Here is a 24011-nt window from a genome sequence, read left to right as displayed (position 1 = left end):
TGGCCATAAAAGAACGATAGATACTTTGGAAAATTTGGCCCAGTGTATTTGCTAATTGCTGAATGTTGGAAGTGAAGGAATCTGTGCTATCTCATGTCTCAATGACAAAGGGGGACAGACTAGTGATTCAGAGGGCTAGAGGGGTCAAGACATTGGTCATCCCTTCTCTACTGCTCTGACACTATCCCTTTGATATGTAGATTGCTACTCTCAGGGACTTCCTTCCTTCCTGTCTTGCCACTTCCTCTCTTTCCTTTCCTTCTCCCTTGCAACATGCAAACTCCTCTCTCCCTGCACCATGTGTGCAGAGATGCAGAAACCATCCCTCTGCATCCAGCTAGCTAGCTAGATTAGAGATCCTATCTCTCCACTTTACTATCTAGAATGGAGTTAACCAATAAAGACTCCTTATATTGATTTGAAACTATGAACTGGCTCCAAGTTTCTTTTACTCTCAGCATACATGCATGCCTAGGCAGACTCCACTGTGTTCTGCCTCAGTGCACTCTGCTGTAATAGAAGGGTATCGCTTACCAGAGAGAATTCCCAACACTGAACAGAAGGGAAGGGCTTAGCTCTAGGGTTGTGCGTTCCCCCCCCCCCGTTTGTTTTTTGTTTTTGGCCCAAATCCGAAACAACCCCATTTTGTTCTTTGTTCGAAGTCAGCCAATCCAAAACACCCCAATTTTGTTTTTTGTTCAAAATTGCAAAATCTGAATCTGAAACATTTTGGATTTTTAAAAATGGCCCCAGGGAAAAACTAGTGGGTGGTTGTGGTAGTGCCCGATGGGTGGAAACTACCACCCAAGTTTCAGAGGAATTGGGCAAAGGGCTTATTTTTGGTGAATTTTTGAAGTATAGGATTCTTCCCATAGGGAAGAATGGAGATTTCAGCAAAATTATAGCTGAATGTTGGGGGGAAAGGGGTGGCACAGAGCAGAGTAGGGTGGGTGGTAGTGCCCAGTGGTGACAAGGAAGCTGCCAGAATTATTTCAAAGGAATTGGGCAGAGGGCTGATTTTTAAAGATGTAATGGAGTTTGCATGTCTGTAAAGTTCTTCCCCATAGAGAATGATGGACCTCCATAATTCCTGCCCCATAACTGCACTTGGGGGCACCAGGGTGGCCCAGAGTGAGTGGTGGTGTAGAGCACATAGGGTGCCAACCACCCCCATGGGTTGCTAACCCATGGGGTACTCGGTTCTGTTGTTTCTGAGATGTTTTGAGTGTAGATTCAGATTGTCTGATAGCATATGAGAGTGGATTCATGGTTTGTCGTTGAAAATCTCATATGCTACCAGAGAATCTACACTCAGAACACCTCAGAAACAACAGAACCCAGCACCCCATGGGTTAGCAACCCATGGGGGCAGTTGGCACCCTATGTACACTACACCACCACTTGCTCCCGGCCACCCCAGTGCCCCCCAGGTGGAGTTATGGGTCTGCTGAAACCTCCATTATTCCCTGGGGGGGGGCTTAAAGAAGCATAAACTTCAGCAATTCCTAAGTAATCAGCCCTTTGCCCTATTCCTTTGGAATCTGGGTTGTGGCAGGCACCCCTTGGGGCACTGCCACCCAACCCACTGTTTTGCCCCTCAGGCCCCCTTTCTGCCCCTTTTTCAAAAATTATTTAAAAATAAGCCCTTTCCCCAATTCGTTAGGAATCTGGGTGGCAGCAGACACCCATTGGGGCACTACCACCTGAACCACTCTTCTGCCCCTAAAGCCCCCTTTCTGCCCCGAATCCACCCCAAATAACATCAACATCACACATCAACAACAGCAGAGCTTTGGAAGAAAATCAGGCAGATTTCCAAAGGTCATGCACATCCACATCCCCCCTGCCTGAAATGCAATTGATCTACACACAACAGTGTGAAACAACAACAATGAAATGCACACTGCCCCACTAGCCAATGAGGGTAAAATTTACCCTTAAATTTGCTTAAAGGGAATAAGGAGGCAATTGCCAACAGATCAGCCCATTCTTTTGCTGGCCAATCTGCGGGCTGGAAGGGCTGGAAATTCAAACAGATGTCAAAACTTAAAATGGAGACTGAAGGAGAAAGACTTTTTGCGACTGCAAAATGGAATTCCAAAACAGCCGAAACAACAAAACGTTTTGTTTCCGAAACAGGGACATTTTGTTTTGGCTACAAAATTTTCTGTTTTGAGCATTGGGTGTTTTGTTTTGGCTACAAAACAGCCAAAATGGCCTGTTTTGTACACAAAATGCTTTGTATCCGAAATGGAACACACATCCCTACTTAGCTCAGTGGCAGAATTCAGGCTTTGCATGCAGAAGGTCCCAGGTTCAAATCCTAACATCTCCAGGTAGGGCTGAGATGAGAAAATCCTTTTTGAACCAGTCTATTTCTCTCTAAGGGAGGTTTTGGCATAGAAATAGAAACCTAGTTTCTCAGTATAAGGCAGCTTCATATGTTCAACAAATACAAGATGTCCCTCATCAGTCAAGTTAAAAATAGCTAGTGACACAAATCAAACTGCTAGCCATTTTGCTCCAGTCAGGTTGAATCAGGCCCCCTTCACTTTGGGCTGTTTTGGCAGTTTTCTCCCCTAGCTCCCCCCCCAACTTCCTATGGGTAAGAGAAAGGCGCAGCTACAGTGATGTAGCTTCAGCACTGATTGGCTATTCTCATTTGCATAAAGTCAAAGATTTGAACATTTGCTTTTGTGCAAGTAAAATAACATATCTATCTATCTATCTATCTATCTATCTATCTATCTATCTATCTATCTATCTATCTATCTCAGGACAAGTACCTCAGAAGTTTTCAGGTTGGCCCTGTTAGCCTAGGAAAGAGCCAAACAAAAGTGTTCACTCATTCTTAACTCGTCATTATAGAAAAGAAAGCAAATAGGTTTTTCTCAGCTTCCATATTATGTAAACTGGTGATTTACTTGCACATGAGCTGCATCTAATTTAGTGATCAGTAATGCCCTGTAAATAGGTGTTGTCATGATTTAAAAATAACTCTGTGTAATGTAGATGGACAATTGCATCTTCTATTTCACTTGTTAATAAAACTGACACAGGAACACATTTACACTGCTTTATTTACTGTAAAAACCCCCCAGCAATTTCCCTTGGTGGGAGGGGAAAAATCACTCATAGTTTCTAAGGCTCTAGCCACAATGTTGCAGACTCCACAAGGCACCTTAATAAATGTGCTCCAAACCAACACTAACACCAGTGCATCACCACCCGAAATAATAATGATGATATTAATAGGGGCAAGATGACATTCAGTGGCCATCTGGGGCATAAGGCACTAGGAAGTTCTCTTCTCCTTAACAAGTCTCATGTCATGATATTTTCCTGATGAATCAAGCCCTTGGGTATTTGTACCTGATCTGAAAAGAACAAGCCAGAGCTGAATGACACAGCATTCTTCGTATTCAGCATTCCCTTTTCTCGTGTCTCCATTTATTTACATCATTTTATATCCCAGTCTGCAATTTCTTGTGGGTAGTGGAACTCCAGTGTACATAAGGAGCCTGCCTGCTAGTACTTCTCTTCATTAGCACAAGAAGATGCATATGTAGAGCAGCTCCTTCTACAGAAATGAATGGGAAGCCCACTTGTCATGAGGGCTTTAGCCCACAGGGAGTTCGGAGTCATCGCCCCAGAGTACAAAGTACTTTGCCATTTTTTATTTTGTTTAGGAACATAAGAAGTCAATATACAAAGTCAGACCATTGGTCCATCTAGCTGAGTGTTGTCTGCTCTGAATGGAAGTGGCTCTTCAAAGTTTCAGGCAGGAGTCTCTCCAAGCCTTACCAAGAGCTTTCCCACGAGGCTTTCCTGGGTGTTCAAATTTGTAAAAAGAAAGAAAGAAAGAAAGAAAGAAAGAAAGAAAGAAAGAAAGAAAGAAAGAAAGAAAGAAAGAAAGAAAGACCTAACACAAAAAGTGGATTTTTATTAACCCAGGACATAAATTGGGCTAGGCTCTAATGCAGACAAAAAAACTGGAATTGTGAGTACAGTGCTCCCCAATGTCCATGTTTAGGGAGGAGGAATTCTCTAGATAAACTTTCCACCCTCTTGCACTAGATTATAGGCATGGGCATTGCCTCAGAGTTGGGGGAGGAGGGAAGTATATTCAGTCCACTCCTTCTATCAGCAGGAGCAAAAAGTCAACTCCTCTCCCAGAGTCCACCAGACCAACAAGCCCTGCTGATCCTCTCATCTTTGGCAGCCCCTGTCTTAAATAAAGCCCTACATTTGGGTCACTACCCCCCCCCCCCACCTTCCAACGTGCTCCTTTTTCCCAGGCCAGGCAGGTGGATTGGTCAGCCAATCCCTGGCCTCCAAAGGGGACTTGTTCTTCAACTCCACCCCCTTCATTAACCTTTCTATACCCGTTTGCAGCTGTGGAGATGGTATTATTGCTATTCCCTCTCCACCATTTTGCTGCCTCTTGGGCTGCACCCGCCCATCCCCCAGCAGTGGTTGCATGCCTCTCTGAGCCCTTCCTGACTTCTGAAAGGTAATTGCTGGGGTTGTCCTGGTGTCTGGAGCCCCCTTCTTCTCCCAGCATACTGCCATTTGACAGGGTGAACAACCCTGTCTCAAGGAGGAGGGTAGGAAATCCCGACACCCAATATCTCGCACAGGCTTCTGCTCGAATCTGGCTGATGTGTGACTACATACCCTCCATTCCGAGCCAAAAGCCCTATCTGGAAATGTACCTGGAGATGTCAGAGAGTGAATCTGAGAGCTCCTGCATGCCAAGCAGATGCTCTGTCACTGAGCTATGGCCCCATCCCCATGGTCTCAAAACCACCCTGTATGGTTCTCTGCCTTTATTCCCATTTTGCAGATACAGAACAAACTGGGCATGACTTATTTATTCCAGTACTACTCCCCATGTACAGCCTGAATGAACTCTGAACCAACTAAACAACGTTCCATCAAATACTCTTGTACCTGCTGTAACATGTCAAGATGAACCTTTCTTGAGGATTCAAGGGAATGGTTGAATAGCCTCTGTCTTTCAGCAGCATTATCCTCTTAGCAGCAATTTCTGTTCTCAAACTTTAGACAGCCATGGAAATGCTAAAATATCCATAGGAGGTCTATATCTATGCTATTTTCAACTTGCCCGAAAGCAGAAGCATTTAACTTTGTATTTGTCAAGATTTCCTAGCATCTGCTGTCCAGGCTCAAGAAAGGTGGAATAAGCACCAGACTGTTGAGGCTTGTCTGAATCCTGACGACAAGACCTTGGTTTATGATCTTAGTTATGGTGGCATAATTCAGGAGTAACTTTAGTGACACACTTTACAGTTAAAAAGCTGAACTGAGAAGTGGATCTTTAGGTGTTCCCGCTCAGTGGCCTTCTCTCACAGACCATGGTCATAGAGTCCATTTTTACTTTCAGTTCTGTGTACTTCTCTCCACTATCATGTTACACTGCATAACTTCAAGTGAATTAATAGTACTGTTGGGATGCTATGTTACCTGGTTCCCTGTGTGGCCCTGTGGAGTCTGGAGGAGGACATGGCATCCATCCCTTGGGCTTCTGTTCCCTTCAGGGGACGGTAGAGGTGGTCTCAGTAGGGTTGGTCCAGGCTGGTCAGGTCCCACTGGGGTTGAGAAGGCAAGACATGGAAAGTTGCAAGGAATGGCTCCAGAGAGACAGTTAAATTGGGCTGGGTGGGACAGGAAGCAAGGTCAGAAAGGGGGCAGGGCTGGAAGTAGGCTTTAAGCTCTGCACTGGGGCATTTAAAGACAAAGCAGCTGATGAGGAGGGGCTGCTTCTGAGTATGGGAGCCAGGAGTTCCCCAGGAGAGAGAACTGGCTGAATGCAGCAAGCCAGGAGGAGGACTCAGGTGGCAAACTAACCTCCTCCCCTGGCTCTTCCTGAGGCTGATCTTTTCTGTGCCTACCCAGTCATTCTGGGGTTCAAGAAGGGCCGGGAGCCCACCTCATCCCCTGGGCGTCTGACAAGTACCTTCTGTATAGCCCCAGTTTGAGTTCCTCCAAAATGTTGTTCTGAAAAATTCATATTGGGAAAACCACCCAGGGGAAGGTTAATGCAATCAGTGTCCTATCTCCTGAGAAAAGAAATACCTGACAGGACTAGGTATTGTCAAAGATACTTGATAGACAGGCCCAGCCCCTTCCTCTTCACAAATGTGTAATAAAGATTGACTGGTGTGTGGAAGCTTTCTGATAACAGTTGCAGTTTCAGAGGATCAAAAATTGTCAGTTGAGAACTGCTGTGGAGGGCTTGGAACAGAAGAGAGCTGTCAGAGGCTGAGGAGAAGCATGAAACTATGGACAAGAATGCAGATGCACAGGAGCTAGTCTGGAAGGCATAACAGGGGCAAAAAAGACTCGGCTGATTATGCTGGGAAATGTACTAGGCCGGAGGATTAGTAATGTGAATTCCAAAGCAGATACTTCAAGCCCATTGCAGAAATATGGCTGCATACTTAAGGTTTGCAAGGCTTAGTTGTAGTGATGGTATGAATACACCACCACCCCAATAGCAGTAAGCATTTAACAATCCACAGATAGGGATCACTGATACCTAGAAGTTTAGCCAGTCATTCATGAGAATAGGTTTCTGTTCCTATGCCAAAATCTCCCTTGGATATCTTGTTCAAATTATTCAGTTTCCCTGGGCTTCAGATTCCACATGGTAACTTCAGAAATTACAGAATGCTAAACCTCACATGACTATTGTTAGTGGGAAGACCTTATGGTCTCATCTACACAACACTATCCATAAAATGAATAGCTTTGCAAGCTCTTTGTTACACATATCAATACAAGTAGTTGTAAGTAGAACTAATTGAGCCTACTTTCCACTTCTTTATCATGGTGGCTCTTACTTAGGACCCCCCTCCCATCTACTGTGAATTTGATTTGCATCTGACTTTGAGCACATGAGTTACAAAGGTGTGTTGATTATACTTTGAATGAGCACCATGTTGTACCTACATGGCAGATTGGCAAAAAGATGCCCCTGTTGGGGACCCCTAGGATACCCTCACATGTGCTGTGAATTTGGTTTGTAATGAGTTATAAAGGGGTGTTGCCTCTACTTCATAAGCAGCAAAGTGGCCAAATTTGCAGATGACACTAAAGGATTTAGGGTAGTGAAATCCAAAACAGAATGTGAGGAGCTCCAAAAAGATATCTCCAAACTGGGGGAGTAGTGACAAAATGGCAAATGTGGTTCAATGTAACCAAATGTAAAGTGATGCATATTGGGGCAAAAAACCTCAACTTCACATATATGCTGATGGGATCTAAGCTTTCAGTGACTCACCAGGAGAGAGATCTTGGGGCCGTGGTGGACAGCTCTTTGAAAGTGTCAACTCAGTGTGAAGCAGCGATTTTAAAAAGCAAATTTCATACTAGGGATCATTAGGAAGAGGACTGAAAATAAAAATGTTAATACTATAATATTAATATTAATTATTTATTAATATTAATAATTCCCCTGCTAACCTGGCAAAGAGGCATCTTTTAATGTGGTGATTCTCTTTATTTAGCAGCGGGGGAGTAACTGGCCCTATCCACCCCCAGCACAGTACCTCCAGTGACTGTTGCTGGTATCTATCTTATGTTTCTTTTTAGATTGTGAGCCCTTTGGGGACAGGGATCCATCTTATTCATTTATTATTTTTCTGTGTAAACCACCCTGAGCCATTTTTGGATGGGAGGTATAGAAATCAAATGAATGGATGAATGAATGAATGAATGAATGAAATTACAGGTGAAACTTGGAAAATTAGAATATCGTGCAAAAGTCCATTAATTTCAGTAATGCAAATTAAAAGGTGAAACTGATATATGAGACAGACGCATTACATGCAAAGCGAGATAAGTCAAGCCTTAATTTGTTATAATTGTGATGATCATGGCGTACAGCTCATGAAAACCCCAAATCCACAATCTCAGAAAATTAGAATATTACATGGAACCAAGAAGACAAGGATTGAAGAATAGAACAATATCGGACCTCTGAAAAGTATAAGCATGCATATGTATTCAGTACTTGGTTTGGGCCCCTTTTGCAGCAATTACTGCCTCAATGCGGCGTGGCATGGATGCTATCAGCCTGTGGCACTGATGAGGTATTATGGAAGACCAGGATGCTTCATTAGCGGCCTTCAGCAATTCTGCATTGTTTGGTCTCATGTCTCTCATCCTTCTCTTGGCAATGCCCCATAGATTCGCTATGGGGTCAGGTCAGGCGAGTTTGCTGGCCAATCAAGCACAGTACACTGTATACTTTTCAGAGGTCTGATATTGTTCTATTCTTCAATCCTTGTCTTCTTGGTTCCATGTAATATTCTAATTTTCTGAGATTGTGGATTTGGGGTTTTCATGAGCTGTACGCCATGATCATCACAATTATAACAAATTAAGGCTTGACTTATCTCGCTTTGCATGTAATGCGTCTGTCTCATATATCAGTTTCACCTTTTAATTTGCATTACTGAAATTAATAGACTTTTGCACGATATTCTAATTTTCTGAGTTTCACCTGTAAATACCCTTAAACAAATCTCTGGTGCGGCCACATCTGCAAATACTACATACAGTTTTGGTCATCATATCTTAAGAAGGATATTGTAGAACTGGAAAAGATGCAGAAGATGGCAACCAAGATGATCGGGGCCTGGAGCACCTTCCTTACAAGGCAAAGCTACAGCTGGGGCTCTTTCGTTTGGAAAAGAAGTGACTAAGGGGAGACATGACTGAGGTGTTTAAAATTATGCATGGAGTGTAGAGATTGGACAAAGAGAAATTTTTCTTCATCTTTCACAACAGTAGAACCAGGAATCATTCTATGAAACTGAAGGCCAGAAAATTTAGAACTGACAAGAGGGAGTACTTTTTTACATGGCGCATAATGAATCTATGGACTTCTTTGCCATGGGATGTGGTAATGGCCACTAGCTTGGACGACAAGTCTATCAATGGCTACTAGTCTGGTGCCTATGAGCCACGTCCACACTCAGAGGCACGAAGCCTCTCAATACCAGTTGCAAGGGAGCAACAGCAAGAGAGAGGGCATACCCTCAACTATTGCCTGTGGGCTCCCCCAGAGACATCCTGTGTGAAGCAGGATGCTGGACTAGATAGGCCTTGGGCCTGATCCAGCAGGGCTGTTCTTATGTTCTTATGTACCTTGAGTAAGCACCATTTTGTACTGACATGGCAAATTGGCCAAAGAAAACAAAACACACAAACACACACGCAAAACCCCTTAGTCGGAGTCCTCTGGAATCTCCTCCTACATGCTGTACATTTGTTTTGTATCGGACAGTCAGCACACGGATTATCAAGGGGGTTGAGTGGCCTCCATCCCCAAGCCCATCTCATGTGCTTTGGTTTGTATCTACTGCTAACGCATGAGAGGGAGTCCTATGTAAGGGCCCGCATATTAAAATAAGTGGAAAATAAGTTCCAATCCCGGCTAAGTGGGTAAACAGGCACCTTTTAAAGTAGTGGCTGAGGCTGTTGTTATGATCAGCCAAAACTGGGCTAAGGAAGCTAAGCCTAGTCTGGGGTGATCATAAGAACTGCCAGATTCATACCAAATCCCGGCAGTATTTTGGCGGCAAACCCGCCTGCAGAACCCACCGCTTAAACGGGGTTAAGGGAGGAGCAAGTGCTCCCTTCACCCGGTTTGTCTAATTGTCTGTCAGCGCCTGCTGCTTTAAGCCAGTGCTGGGAGACTGCGGGGCTCCAGTGCCAGGGGAATCTCCACAATGCACCATACACTCACGCGGTACATTGTCGGATTTCCTGGTCCCCCAACCCTCCACTCTGCCAGGGGCAGTCAGCAATCGTCTGGGTGGGTGATCCAGCCACCCAGCAAGGACTAGGTGATCGTCTGCAGGGAAGGTAAGTGTCTGAAGCCTTCCCCACCACTTGCCCACAAGCCCATATCATGGACCATGAGAAAGGGCTCACAGCCTTATATTTAGCAGGGGTGAACAACTGTCCCTATCCCACACCAGCAAGTCTCTCCAGTGACTGCTATGCTTCTTTTTAGATTCTTTCTGAGCCCTTTTGGGACAAGGAATCATCTAGTTTCCTTTTCTATGTAAACCACTTTGAGAACTTATTCTTCTTTTTTGGCTGAAAAGTAGTATATAAATATTCTTAATAATAATAAATACTTATTTCTGCTTAGAACTACTTGTTAAATCAAGAAGTTCTTGGAGAGAGTTAGAATAAATTTGCCCATAAATAACTATGTTTGATTTGATTTGAGAAATGCATGCTGCTGTTTTATTTATTAATGCAATTTTAAAACAATCCCATTAGGGTTTATACAACTGGTATCAATCAATACATTTCTGGCCTGCACCTGCTGGACATCTGTTTTTCTTTCCCTCCTGCTTCACTGGTGTTTCTTTTCAGAATTTTCCTTAGAATTTTTGATGCTGAATGTTCTCTGAATATGCAAATATTTGCTATTCAGTATCAGCATTCGATATCCAGAGATCCTGCAGCAGCAGTCAGCATTTGATAGTATCTCACAGTTTGCATGCTTGAACTGTCCACGTATGACACTGTTTGGCTTGTGGCATATTTGTCAACTGACATGCAATAGCAGACATGTATCAGTCAGCATTTGACAGCATCTGACACCTGGTATGCAACAGCAAACAGTATTTGTCATAATCTGAAATGTAGTAGTCAATATGTGACAATATGTGACAATATTTGACAGCTGACATGCAGTAGATGCCAAGATCTGACAATATCAGCCATGCAGCAATCAACATTTAATAGTATTTGACAGCAGACATACAGTAGCAATCAGCACTTGTGCAGTATCTGACAGATGACTTGCAAGTTAATAAAATTGTACATAAACATCATTAATTTAGCCAATATTAAAAGGTGAATCTGATGTCAAATTTCAATTCTCAAACTTGAGTGGCAATTTTGGTTGTGGCAATTTTGGATATTAAATTCCACCTTCAAAATCTGAGATCAGAAAAACCGCCATATTTTGAAAAGTGTGCAAATATTCTTTCTAGCTCTCTTCTTGGACAAAGAGGCAGCTGCAGTGTGTGCCAATCTGCACATTGTTCCAAGGTTCACATATGTGCACTTCCTCTCCAGTGAGGCCACTTTTCACACATTACGGGAAGAATGTAATTAATATGCACAGTGGCCTTGAGAAGGAGAAAGTTCTCTACAATCAATTTTGGCTTAGGAGAAGATCGCTTTTTGCTAGAGTGTAAGCCGATTTTTGTCTTGATTCTCTGAGGGAGGGCAAGATACCTCCTTATCAAGGAGGCAATTATTAAACCACTTCTGAAGAAGCCTGCATAGGATCCCTCTGGGTTGAGCAACTGCAGGCCTGTCTCCAACCTTCTGTGGCTGGGCAAGGTAACTGAGAGGGCAGTGGCCTTCCAGCTCCAGACAATCTTTGAGGAAACGGATTATCTACATCCATTTTAGACTCGTCTTCAGGCGGGCTATGGAGTGGAGACTGCCTTGGTCAGCCTGATGGATGATCTCCAATTGGGAATTGACAGAGGAAGTGTGACTCTGTTGGTCCTTTTGGACCTCTCGGCAGCTTTCAATACTATCGACTATAATATCCTTCTAGAGCGTCTGAGGGGGTTGGGAGTGAGAGGCACTGATTTGCAGTAGGGAGGTGCACAAACCTGTTCAGAGGCCCTTTTATGGCCTCCGAACAGGTTCAAACACCGGGCGATTTGGAGGCTCAAAGGCGAGGTGGAGACTTTAAGGACGGGGGATGGTGCACTTACCCCTCCCTCCGCTCCCCCCCCCCCCAGCACTGGATTTGTAAAGACTCATTCGGGGCAACTCCGTATCTCCCTGCCGCCCCATTCCCTCCTTGGCTGGGTGTGCATTTGTATGTATGTTACCATGGCACACCCCTGCTAACTTGGCAAGGAGGCACCTTTTAACGTGGTGATTCTCTTTATTTAGCAGGGGGAGTTTAACTGGCCCTATCCACGCACAGGACACTACCTCCAGTGCCTTTTGCTGGTGTCTATCTATGTTTCTTTTTAGATTGAGAGCCCTTTGGGGACAGGGATCAATCTTATTTATTTATTTATTTATTCCTCTGTGTAAACCGCCTTGAGCCATTTTTGGAAGGGCAGATAGAAATCAAATAATAATAATAACAACAATAATAATCCCCAGTGAGGCACTGCCTTGGCGTGGTTGTGGGGCTTGCGTGCTCTGAGGAAGGTGAGAGCTATGCCAGAGGTCTAACCATACTGGACAGGTCTCACCAGAGGAGCCAGACAAAGAGTGCCTCTCCCATCAACAATATGGTGAGACGTAACTTTAATAAATCTATACCGGATCGGTCATCGCCGGGGTCAAAAAGGACCATGCCAGGTGCTGGAGTCCCTGGACATCTGGTGGCAAGTGGGCAACAAGACTCAGGATCTTCAGTTGAGCAACCAGGGCTGGAGACTGCAAGGTTACTGGAAGAAATGTCGCTTAACCAGAAAAAAAATATACGAAAAACGCCAAGAAGGAAATAATGATCTGCTATTACAAGTCTAGTCCAATTAGAAGAGGTTATTTAAAAAGAATGTACCAAATTTGGAAAGAGAAGCATCCAGATACAGAAATAACAGAACAAAGGCCAGCAGACCAGAGAAGAATCATAATAAGACATAAAGTATTCACAGAAGTTGAGCTTGAAGAACTGCAAAGAGCAACACAGGCTCAAGATAGGAAAGAAGAATTACCACCAATTAACAGGCTATACGTGTTATCAGATACACTGCAGGAATAATAGACTGGACCCAGGCAGAGCTAGAGACTCTAGATTGTAAGACCAGGAAAATAATGACCATCAATCATGCTCTGCACCTCCGCAGTGATGTAGATAGGCTATACCTCCCTCGCAGCTCAGGTGGAAGAGGAATGCTGCAAGTCCATCAAACAGTAGAGGAGGAGAAAAGAGGCTTTGAAGAATATATCAAGGACAGTGAAGAAGATGCACTTAAAATGGTAAATAATGAGAAACTGTTCAACACCAATGAAACAAAACAAGCCTACAAGAAAGAACAAGTCAAGAAACGAGCAGAAAAATGGAGAAATAAGCCACTGCATGGTCAATATTTGCAACATATAACTGGAAAATCAGACATCACCAAGACCTGGCAATGGCTTAAGAATGGCAACTTGAAGGAAGAAACAGAGGGTTTAATACTGGCTGCACAAAAACGGGCACTAAGAACAAATGCAATAAGAGCAAAAGTCGAAAAGTCAACAACAAACAGCAAGTGCCGCCTTTGTAAAGAAGCAGATGAAACCGTGGACCACCTAATCAGCTGTTGTAAAAAGATCGCACAGACTGACTACAAACAAAGGCATGACAAGATAGCAGGGATGATACACTGGAACATCTGCAAAAAATACAAGCTACCTGTAGCCAAACATTGGTGGGACCATAAAAGTGAAAAAATTGTCGAAAAAGAAGATGCAAAAAGATTATGGGACTTCCAACTACAAACAGACAAACATCTGCCACACAATACACCAGATATAACTGTAGTCGAGAAGAAAGAAAAACAAGTCAAAATAATCGACATAGCAATACCAGGGGATAGCAGAATAGAAGAAAAAGAAATAGAAAAAATCACCAAATACAAAGATCTACAAATTGAAATTGAAAGGCTGTGGCAGAAAAAGACCAAAATAATCCCAGTGGTAATTGATGCCCTGGGTGAAGTTCCAAAAGACCTTGAAGAGCACCTCAACACCATAGGGGCCACAGAAATCACCATCAGCCAATTACAAGAAGAAACTTTACTGGGAACAGCCTATATTCTGCGACGATATCTATAATCATGGTCCATCACGGTTTTTAGAAAGCTTCTTAAATCTTGGCTTTTTACCCAGGCTTCTACATGACCATTGCTACTGCTGCTTCTATGTGTTCTTACTTATTTATAGTTTTTTTGTTTGTATTTTATAGTTTTAAATTAGATTTGTTTTATATTTTTAGCTTAATATTTTAATTGTCATTTTTATTGTATGTTTTTAACTTTTGTAAACTGCCTTGGGGTTGTTTTTAATGAAAGGCAGTATAGAAATTCAGCAATAAATAAATAAATAAATAAATAAATAAATAAATAAATAATAACAGCAACAATATTGATAATAAAATCCAGCCATCCCAGGTCCTTGGGAAGGACTTGTTGTATGGATAAAACAAACCAGTCAATAACACCTGTCTGACTGTGTAAATACATTAATGATGATGATGATGATGATGATGTCGCATGTGCGTGCCCACACCCAGCACTTCCAGCCACTTCCGGTCAAGGAGGGAATGGGGCAGAAGGGAGGTATGCTGCTGTCGGTTGCTGATAAGTTTCCGGGCAAAATACAGGGTGCTGCTTATTACCTATAAAGCCCTAAATGGCTTGGGCCCTGGATATTTAAGAGAACATCTTCATTGTCATGAATTCCACCGCCCATTGAGATAATAAGGAGAGGTCCGTCTGCAATTGCCACTGGCTCATCTGGTGGCTACTCAGTCAGGGGCGGTCCTTCACTGCTGTCCCAAGGCTTTGGAACATGCTCCTTGCTGAAGTAAGTGCCTTCGCATCTCTGACAACTTTAAAAACATTTTTAAAGATATATCTCTTCACTCAGGCTTTTAATTAAATATGGTTTTAATAGTTTTATCATTGTTTTACAATTTTAAATTGTTGTAATGTTTTAACTTTTTCCTGTTGCCATTTATTTTGTTTTATTGTAAACTGCCCAGAGACGTAAGTTTGGGGCAGTATAAAAATATGTTAAATAATAAACAATAATAATTGATTGAAGATCCAGCACAGGATTAAGGTTTACACAACTATTCCAAATGGTGCCTGTATCTGTTTGTTTTAACATGTGAGCTGACCAGCAGGGTGCCACAATCACTGGCAGGCCTTTATCACCAATCCCAAGGTGCCTCCATCAAGCATGGTCCAAGACTACCACCTCTGCTCTTCTTTCCTGCTCTGAAACAGGAGTGGGAAGCATAGGGCTTGTGTGTTTGTTTAGTGGTTGATGGAGGTGCCCTTGATGTTGCAAACAAGCACTTTAAAGGACCCCTACTCTGGCTTTTCTTTCTTGCTCTGGAACAGAAGTGGAAGCATAAGGTTTGTGTGTTAATCTGCCCAGCTGAAGCACCTTGGGGGCCACTACCAAGTACCAACCTCAATCATAAAGGCGATGGCGCAGACATGCCCAGGATCATGCCCCCTCCATGCCTGCAGTGCTTCTCTCTGGTCACCTCTCTGAGCACTCGCCCCACCCCTCCTGTCTCCAACCCAATAAAGCAGTTGCCTGGCAACAGGGGACATAGCTAGGTCCCAGCCCTAGCTTGTCAGCCAGTCAAATGGCAAAATCACAAAGGGTCATTCCTTCTTACCACTCTGTCCCTTGCTCCCCACTCCTGGCCAGCAGGAGAGAAAGAGGATGGAATGACAGGATGCGCACTAAGTGCCCTGCACCCCGAAAATGGAGTGACAGTGATGTATGTTCATAAGCACTCCACATGGCAACATAAGCAGGGCACCCCATTAGAGTGCTGGGATGAAAACATATGGCAGGGCGGGGATACCCAGGGTTGGGTTTAGAAGGCCATCCCAACCAGGGATTCTTGAATGGCCAAGGACTATTTTTTGTACAGTCATGTTGGGGAAGGGGGGCCCAGCCCCTTCCCCTTGGGGGTACCTGTGCTGTTCCTAGGCTTACTTATGAGAAGGGCCAGGCAGCAGGATCAGCATTACGCCTGTGCATTTCTAAATGTATGACGATGATGGATGCTGATCGTAAGTGGACCGCTCACTCATGAGAGTGTAAAGCCATAGGGACACCCCCTCACAACTCATGAGAAGAACAGGGGACAGGGGTTGGGCTGAAGCACTAATAATGTGCAACAACAATCTCCCTTCTCTCACGGACCACTCTCTCATGAGAGTGTCAGGCCATGGGGGCCAGATGGCAGATGCTGCCCAGAAGGGTTGCTCTATACAAGCTAGCAGCAGGGATGGGTACCCTGTCAACAGCTCTCCCTATCTTGGCAACTACTGCCAAAAAGCTGTTATAGCATGCCCTCTGAAGTTCATCCATCCATTTGGGCATGTCCACCCTTGCTTGTGCTCTGAAATGGCAACCCTGCTCTCCTGGGGTTGCTGGAACCTGGGGCTCTCCTCTCCCATGATTTCCAGCAGTGACAGATCTGCATATGGTGTAACGCTGGTCTGAAACCTGGAATTTTGAATGAGAGTAAAGATCCGTCCCCTCGCTCCGTGTTTTCCCTGTCTGCACATGCGGCAAGGCTCTGACACATGGAGCGTCAGAATCTCATTGGGGTCCATGCAAGACTTCCCAAGGGAGGAGGGGGTTTCAGTGCAAGAGTTCTATCATTAACCAGAGAGAGTGAGGGGCCCATGCAAGCAGAGGGCCCTTTGGTGGGTCTGCTCAACTCATGAGTGCACAGTCAGACAGGAGACATGGGTGTTTGTTCCCAAGGTCCTCCCTACTAGACTGGCCCTCTCATCAGAGTGCTTGTCTGCTGGCAGCAAGCCACCAGGGGAGCAGGAGTGTGATTTGGTCTGCATGGACTGCTTTCCTGGGCTGAGCCCTCGCAGGAGCATCCTTGGTCACAGTTCGCCAGACACCACCACCCCCGGATCCTTTGCCCCCCTCATAAACATGTCCCCTCCTTTCCCAAGTAATAGGAAAATGGTGCCCCCCCAGGTCCCCCTCCCCCAGAAATTGTGCATGTGTGCGATAGTATTGTTTCAGTGCACTTATGATGGTGGTGGTGAAATTGCTGTAAGAAGAAGCACTGGCATGGCATGGCATTTAAAGGGATTTCAATGCCTTTTCCATGCCGAAGGTGGGTGGACCATTCCAAAAGGCATGATCACGCTTGGCATGCCTTTAAGTGTGGTCAATGGAAGTTACTCTAGTGATGTGCTGATGCCTTGCCCACAGTCTGTTTATGTGAGCACTATGGACCTTGCTGGGACATGTCCTTGGCAGACCCAGAAGAGGGAGGGGCTCCCCTGTCCTGAAACCAGAGTTTGCCAGACCACAGTTGGACGCATGTCTGCGATAAAATTCATGGTTTCAAAGTGAAACCATGGGTTTGGCAACCTTCGGTTTCGCATTATGTGCAGATGTGGCCTATAGGTTTCCAGGGATCTCTCCTCCAAAGGAAACCTGAATCAGAGAAGCACTGCAAATTTCTTACCACTTGGAGAAATGTGGAGTGCATGTCACATTTTATAGAAATATAGATACAGAGAGAAGGAGCTAATCCCCTTAGGCTTAAGCTTAGAACAGTACTCTCTACGTTAGATACTGTGATAATTTAATCTCTTCTTTACACACTTGGTCAAAGAGGCAGAAAGCATTTTGCCATTTCTGTATTCTTTCTAAACTGGCTCTCCCAGTTAGAAATAGTAAAGCTATACTAGCATTCCCTTCATCTCCTAAAATTCTTATGGGCACATCCTCCCCCCCCACCCCCCACCCCTCTCTCTCACACACACACACGGCTTCAGGACACACATGTAATTCATTTTGATCCTATTTAAGGTGCTTGCATCTGTGACCAAGGAGACCTCTAGCATGAAGCATAATAGTTATTCTCCATTTGCAGTGGCAAAGTGGCATGACATAGACCTCCACTGCAAATGGAAAGTAAGTATATAAAATTGAGAAGTAAAATACCCTAAAAATCACAGGCAGTTAATGGGCTCACTGCCTCAATCCACCAGGGTCACAAAAGAAGCATCCCAAAGTGAAATAAATGCATCCCACAATTTTAACTTTCAATTTCACCTCTTGTTACGTGCTGGGTGTTGCCTTCTGCTTCTTTTAGAAATGATCCCCTTCTGTGTCCTTTGTTCTGAAAGACAACCTGCATTTGTCATTATATGGTAGTATTTCAAAATGATATAAGGATTGCTTGTGCCCGTCTCAGGTGTTATGCTATATGTCAGCACCTTATACATAGACTATGATGTAAAAGATCCCTCTCCTTTTCAGGCATAGTAAAATATGATCAATGGTTTTCAGTAATCTCTATTAGAAAGAATGCCTACATGTGCTTCATCTCACTCCCCATATCATGGGAATCAAAACAATGAATAAATGTTTGTGCCTCTCTCATGGGAAGCCAACAATCACTCTGTGTAAGGGCCAAATCACACACTACAAACAGGATTTCTGTAATCAGAAATCCTGACCTTTTAGCTTTTACTTACACGTAGACACAGGAGCTCCAAATATGATCAGAGCAATGACACTGGGAGAAGGGGTGTTTAATATTAAATTGACACAAGCCCACTGTATGTAATTTAGAAAGACCTGAAAAGCAGAATGAGTTTTATGTACATATATAACATACTCACAAATAAGTGTTTGGTTTTTTTGGAGTAACTATCATATATGGCTATACCAGCACTGGAGTGGCAGGTAGGTTCCAGGTACGAAATAGGTACTGAAGGCAAAAAAACCCAAACCCTGATTGATCCTTTCCACCTGACCATATGGAGGTGGATTGGGGTGGGGGTGTAAAGAGCCCCTACCTTAGTGGCAACAGTCTTTCAGAACCCCTGTTTGGGTCACCAGACTCAGCACACACACACACATACAAGTAAGACAGCCGAGAACTACATGGTTGACATTAGAAGCTGGAACAGTAGATTGAACAACATGCTTTGCAGTTGCACTGCCAGTAGACGGGCAGCCCTCATTACATCAGCACGTGACCTGATTGCCCATGAAGGGGCAGGAGGTGGGCCTGTGGAAGCACCTGCAAACCTAGGATCATCGAGTGTGCTTTGCAGAGTGGCATATTCATGGAGGGCAGCCCCTGTAGCCGGAGCTCTCTATTGTTGTCATGGCTACTAGTTACCGGTAGCTATAGGAAAGGTAAATAGATCCACATAACCAAAATAGCAAGGTTGAAGAGCTCTTCTCCTACCTGGGTTAAAAAGCAGGTTAAAAGCAGGGTACAGAAGGTACAGAAGTTGAGTTACCCTGTTTTGAGCAACCTGAATTGGAGGGATTTTAATGCATTCACAAACCCAGGGTACAAGGCTTCCTGCCTGGATGCCGATGGTCATGTGGGAAATCAGTGATTGGATCGCCTAAGGTTTTTAATTTTTTACTTAAAAGCTGCTATGGTAGGGTGCTGAATTTGACTGGAACAGCTGTTCTGGGTATGGAAAAGTTAAACTTTCCCCCTTGTGCTGTTATCCTGTTCTAAATGCCCCCGCCCAGCTGCTCTTTGATCCACTATGGAAAAAATACAGATACTTGTATACCCCCACCTTCCATGAGATTAACAGCAACTTTGAGTGGGCCATTTAGAGAGGTAAAAACCCTTTTCCTAGCACTGATATCCCACCAAGCCTGGCTTTATATAAAAATTTTTAAAAGCTGGCTGCTCTGATCTCCTATGTAACATGTGGTTTGGCCCTCAGTATCACTGACCTGGAAGTTTACCTGCCTTTCTGGTGTCAGAATAGGCAGATATAAAAGCTGGTAGATCTATGAAGATCTCATGACACCTAATGGCACAGCGGGGAAGTAACTTGCCTAGGGAGCAAGAGGTTGCTGGTCTGAATCCCCACTGGTATGTTTCCCAGAAAATGGGAAACACCTATATCGGGCAGCAGCAATATAGGAAGATGCTGAAAGGCATCATCTCCAACTGCACAGGAGATGGCAATGGTAAACCCCTCCTGTATTCTACCAAAGAAAACCATAGGGCTCTGTGGTCACCAGGAGTTGACACCAATTCGACAGCACAAATTTACTAGGGATGTGCATGAATTGATTTTTTTATTCGATTTGTACCTGAACAGAATCACCACCTATTTTGGGGGGATCTGGATCTGCCCCCCCTGGCCCCCAATCACCCCAGATTCGATTTGTACCCGAATTTCACAAATCTGAATCAGAATCAATTTAGGGCAAAAAGAGGCTCTGGGGGCAAAAGGGTGGGGTGGGTGGTAGTGCCCAATGCGTGGAAGCTACCACCCCGATTTCAAAGAAAATGGACAAAGGGGTAATTTCTAAAAAATGTTTGAAGTTGGCACATCTTTAAGGTTTTCCCCATAGGGAATAATTGGGATTTCCTCAGCCTTAGTTATAACTCCCTGGGGAGGGGCACCAGGGTGGGTGGTGGTGCCCAATGGGTGCAAGGAAGTTACCACGCAGATTTTTTAAAAAATGGGCAAAGGGGTATGTGGCAGATTCGGGGCAGAAAAGGGTTCTGGGGCAGAAGAGTGCGTCAGGTCAAATGGCAGTGCCCCCTGTGGGTGCCTGCTACCACCCAGATTTCAAAGAAATTGATGAAAGGGATGATTTTTTTTTTTTGAAGTTTGCATGCCTTTAAGCTTTCCCCCCATAGGGAATATTGGAAAATTTCAGCAGCCCCATAACTCCACTGGGGGGGGGGGGCACCAGGGTCACCCAGAGTGGGTTGTGGTACAGTGCACATAGACTGCCAACCACCCCACAAAATGACAAGCCCATGGGGCACTGAGTTCTGTTGTTTTCAATGTCTGAAGTGTTCTGAGAATAGTTTCTCTGGTAGGAAATGAGAGTGGATTCTTTCTAAGTTTAGTCATCATTTTGCACCCAAGAAGATTATGAATGAACAAGAGCACCTCAAACACATTTTTTCTCATAGTGTGTTGCCATGGCACGGCTCCACGCTGCGGCAACTCACGAGTAGGCTCCTGACCAGAAGGCTCAAAAGCAGCCTCCCAGCTTGGGGGTCTCTCTGGCATGCCCTGTGCACTCGCGCAAGGCATGCTGGAGCTTCCAGGGGCCACGCAGCCCACAATCCCCCCAGCCCCCGTCAGCTCTGTAATGGAGCCGGAAGTCATGTGGGCGGCCAGTTCGGCTGCCTGGAGCAGACTGCCTGCTTGTCTGCGGGGAAAGCGGGCTAAGCCCGCTCTCCCTGCACACCCTCTCCAGGCGCCTCCCACTGATTGTGGGAACCTCCTCACTGAGTATTTTTAACTATATCTAAAAGCTGAGAAAGCCTCAGATGAAACCAGTCTGCAATAATTGGAAAATACTCTGTCACCATTTAAGTGTTTTTAAATGAAAACTAAAACTGAAGCTTAAGACTACCTATTTTTGGAGCCTTTTGAATGAAAGTTTTCTTTTTCTGTGTGTTTTTAAATTTTTTACAAGCTTCTCAGAGTGGGTTTTATAACTAAGTGGAATAAGGGGGATTTCTCTGGTGCAAACATGTCCTCAGGAGCTCAGCAGCTATCTGTTTTCTCACTACATGTAGGTGTACACTTGGAAGATTTTTGTACTTGCCCAATAGCAAAATTAAGAGAGTTTTTTCTGGATTATCCCACTCCAAGCTCAGAGAGTTTCTGTAGACAAAGGGGGCTGGCAGTGGCAGCATCTGGAATCTACCGGTAATATAGAATAGTTTCAGCAGAAGCCCAGGGAACTCAGCAAGGATGACTTGGCATTTTCTCTCCCTCACATGAGCTAGCTCTGAGACAAAGGCTTTAATCTGCTACAGCTGGCTTTAGCTTTTATAAGAAAGAAACTTGTAAATTCCCCATCTAACATGTGAGAGATTGTAGCTAGGTCAGACTTTCTTAACCTTGGGCCCCCAGATGTTGTTGGACTACAACTCCCATCATCCTCAACCACAAAGGCCATGTATGGGGATGATGGGAGTTGTAGTCCAACAACATCTGGGGACCCAAGGTTAAGAAACCCTGAGCTAGGTGATAATGAATAATCCCCCCATACATTCCTTTCACATCTCTTGGATCAATGGGCTGATTGCTCTGGCAATTGAAGACAAGGACTCCAGCCATTACTTTAATCACTGTCCCAGGAAATAAAATAGAACTTGTGGGCTTCCCCTATTTGCACTGATGACCTGGTACTTAGCACCATTTGTGTCTTTCCTGACACAGGAAGGAGATCACATAGAAAGCAGGTTGGGTTGGTGACTAGGCAGAGGTGCACCTAGGCAATTTTAGAGCCTGGACCTAAAGGCCTCCCCCCACCCCATCCCCACAAGATAAGTTGCAGTGCACTGTTTTTACACCAGAACATGCTCAAGGAGAGCTGGGTGTTTGTGTTTTGGCATTTTTAGAAGAAATTCTAAATAAGATACTTTCCACTGACCTGCACATTACCACATTTTGCATGGACAGTCCTGCCACTTAAATTAGCTGAATGTACTATTTTTATACCAGAACATGCTCAGGGAGAACTGGAATTTTTTAAAGAAGAAATTCTGAATAAGATGCTTCCCACTGACCTGCAAATACCACATTTCTGCATGGATAATCATGCCACTTAAATAAGCTGAACGCACTACTTTTCACACCACAATATGCTCAAGGAAAGGTTGAAACATTTTTTGAGCAGTGGGTGGATATTTTTAGAAGAAATTATGAATCAGACACTTCCCACTAACTGAAAGATGCAAATTGTGTATGGACAGTCCAGCAACTCTCCCCTCTGTTTGGAGCCCAAAAGCAAGTGGGCAGGGGAAGAAACACAATACTGAGGCAGGCCAGGAAGCAACTCTTCAAGCAGGCACAGCTGGAGTCAGGTGGGGTGAAGGAATGTGGTGGGTGGTGGGAACCAGCCCCAGCAAGTGGGGAGGAATCGGGAATGCTGCCACTTCAGTGGGGGGGGGGAGAAATGTGGAAACAAGCAAATATCCTCCCATCCCTGTCCTCCAGCTCCAGCCGTGGCACGGCACCACATGGGACAACGGTGGCCCACTGCTGCTCCACACCGGAGAGGGAATTTGTTGACCCCAAGACCTTCAGGGGACTGAACTTCCACACAGAAGTCCAGGAGTAAGGGTGCTCCTGTGACGAGGAGACATGCATACACAGGGCTAAACATAAGGTCAGACAAGCTCAAAACTGAGTTTAGAATTTTAAAAAATTGAGCTTTTGGACTGAATAGAGACAGGTTTCATGACAATATGAACCTTACAATATGATTGCTGGGGGAGAAGAGAAGAGAAGAGAAGAGAAGAGAAGAGAAGAGAAGAGAAGAGAAGAGAAGAGAAGAATGTTTTCAGCAGTACAAAGTATTCTACGCCAAACAGTTATCCTGAGTCTACAGCTGGAGCAGAGTCCTAAAGCTCTGCATCTCTTGCCATTCAAGTCTTGCGAGGAGCCTCTTAATTCAGCACAAGCTCACTGCCCCAGAGCCTCTCTAACAGTCCTCAAAATACGAAGCAAGAGGTCAATGCTATAGCTTTGCCTTCTTCCAGCAGCTGTTTCACACACAGAAGCTGGACAAAGCAGAGACTGGGGTCAGGTACTAATTGTGCAAGCATTGTGATCTTTACACTCAATCCTGTGAGCTCATGTGTTCCTGAGGCTGCTCACAAGATTGAGCCATTCAGCGCTTTCCAAAGTCATCTAAGTGCATTCAACAAAACATGTTATTTCTCCTTCATCTTATATACCAGACATCCTGAATCTGTTAGGATATAAATGTAACCCCACAAAAAGGGTAAATTTTATATACATATATATAATCTAACTTTATGGGGTGGCTAGATTTATTGGTACCCCACAATCTATTGATCCTGGTACCATTTTTCTTTAATGCCATTGTTTTACTTTGCATCCAGTGTACAGCCAATGAAAAAGGCACCAGTGGCGAAGTTGTTTAATAAAATTGAATTTTTATATAACTCTTCTAACTACCCAAGCTCTGTAATTTAAAGGGAGATATAAAACCTGGTAATGAAAACCATGAAAAGCTTTATTTTATTCAATGCCAGAACAGTGAATAGTTTCTGTCTTGGCTGGTTCTAACAGGTTGATAAGCATCATGTAATATAATGATTACATCGCATTATATAAACGATTGGCTGATGGAGAGAGAGGAAGCAACGTGTATTAAAATACAGCAGGATTAAATACCAAAATGATATTTCAACTAAACTTGTGTAAGGCAGCCCT

This window comes from Hemicordylus capensis, chromosome 4 (assembly GCF_027244095.1).
Source record: "Hemicordylus capensis ecotype Gifberg chromosome 4, rHemCap1.1.pri, whole genome shotgun sequence".
NCBI lineage: Eukaryota > Metazoa > Chordata > Lepidosauria > Squamata > Cordylidae > Hemicordylus > Hemicordylus capensis.
This window is presented reverse-complemented; position numbering follows the sequence as displayed.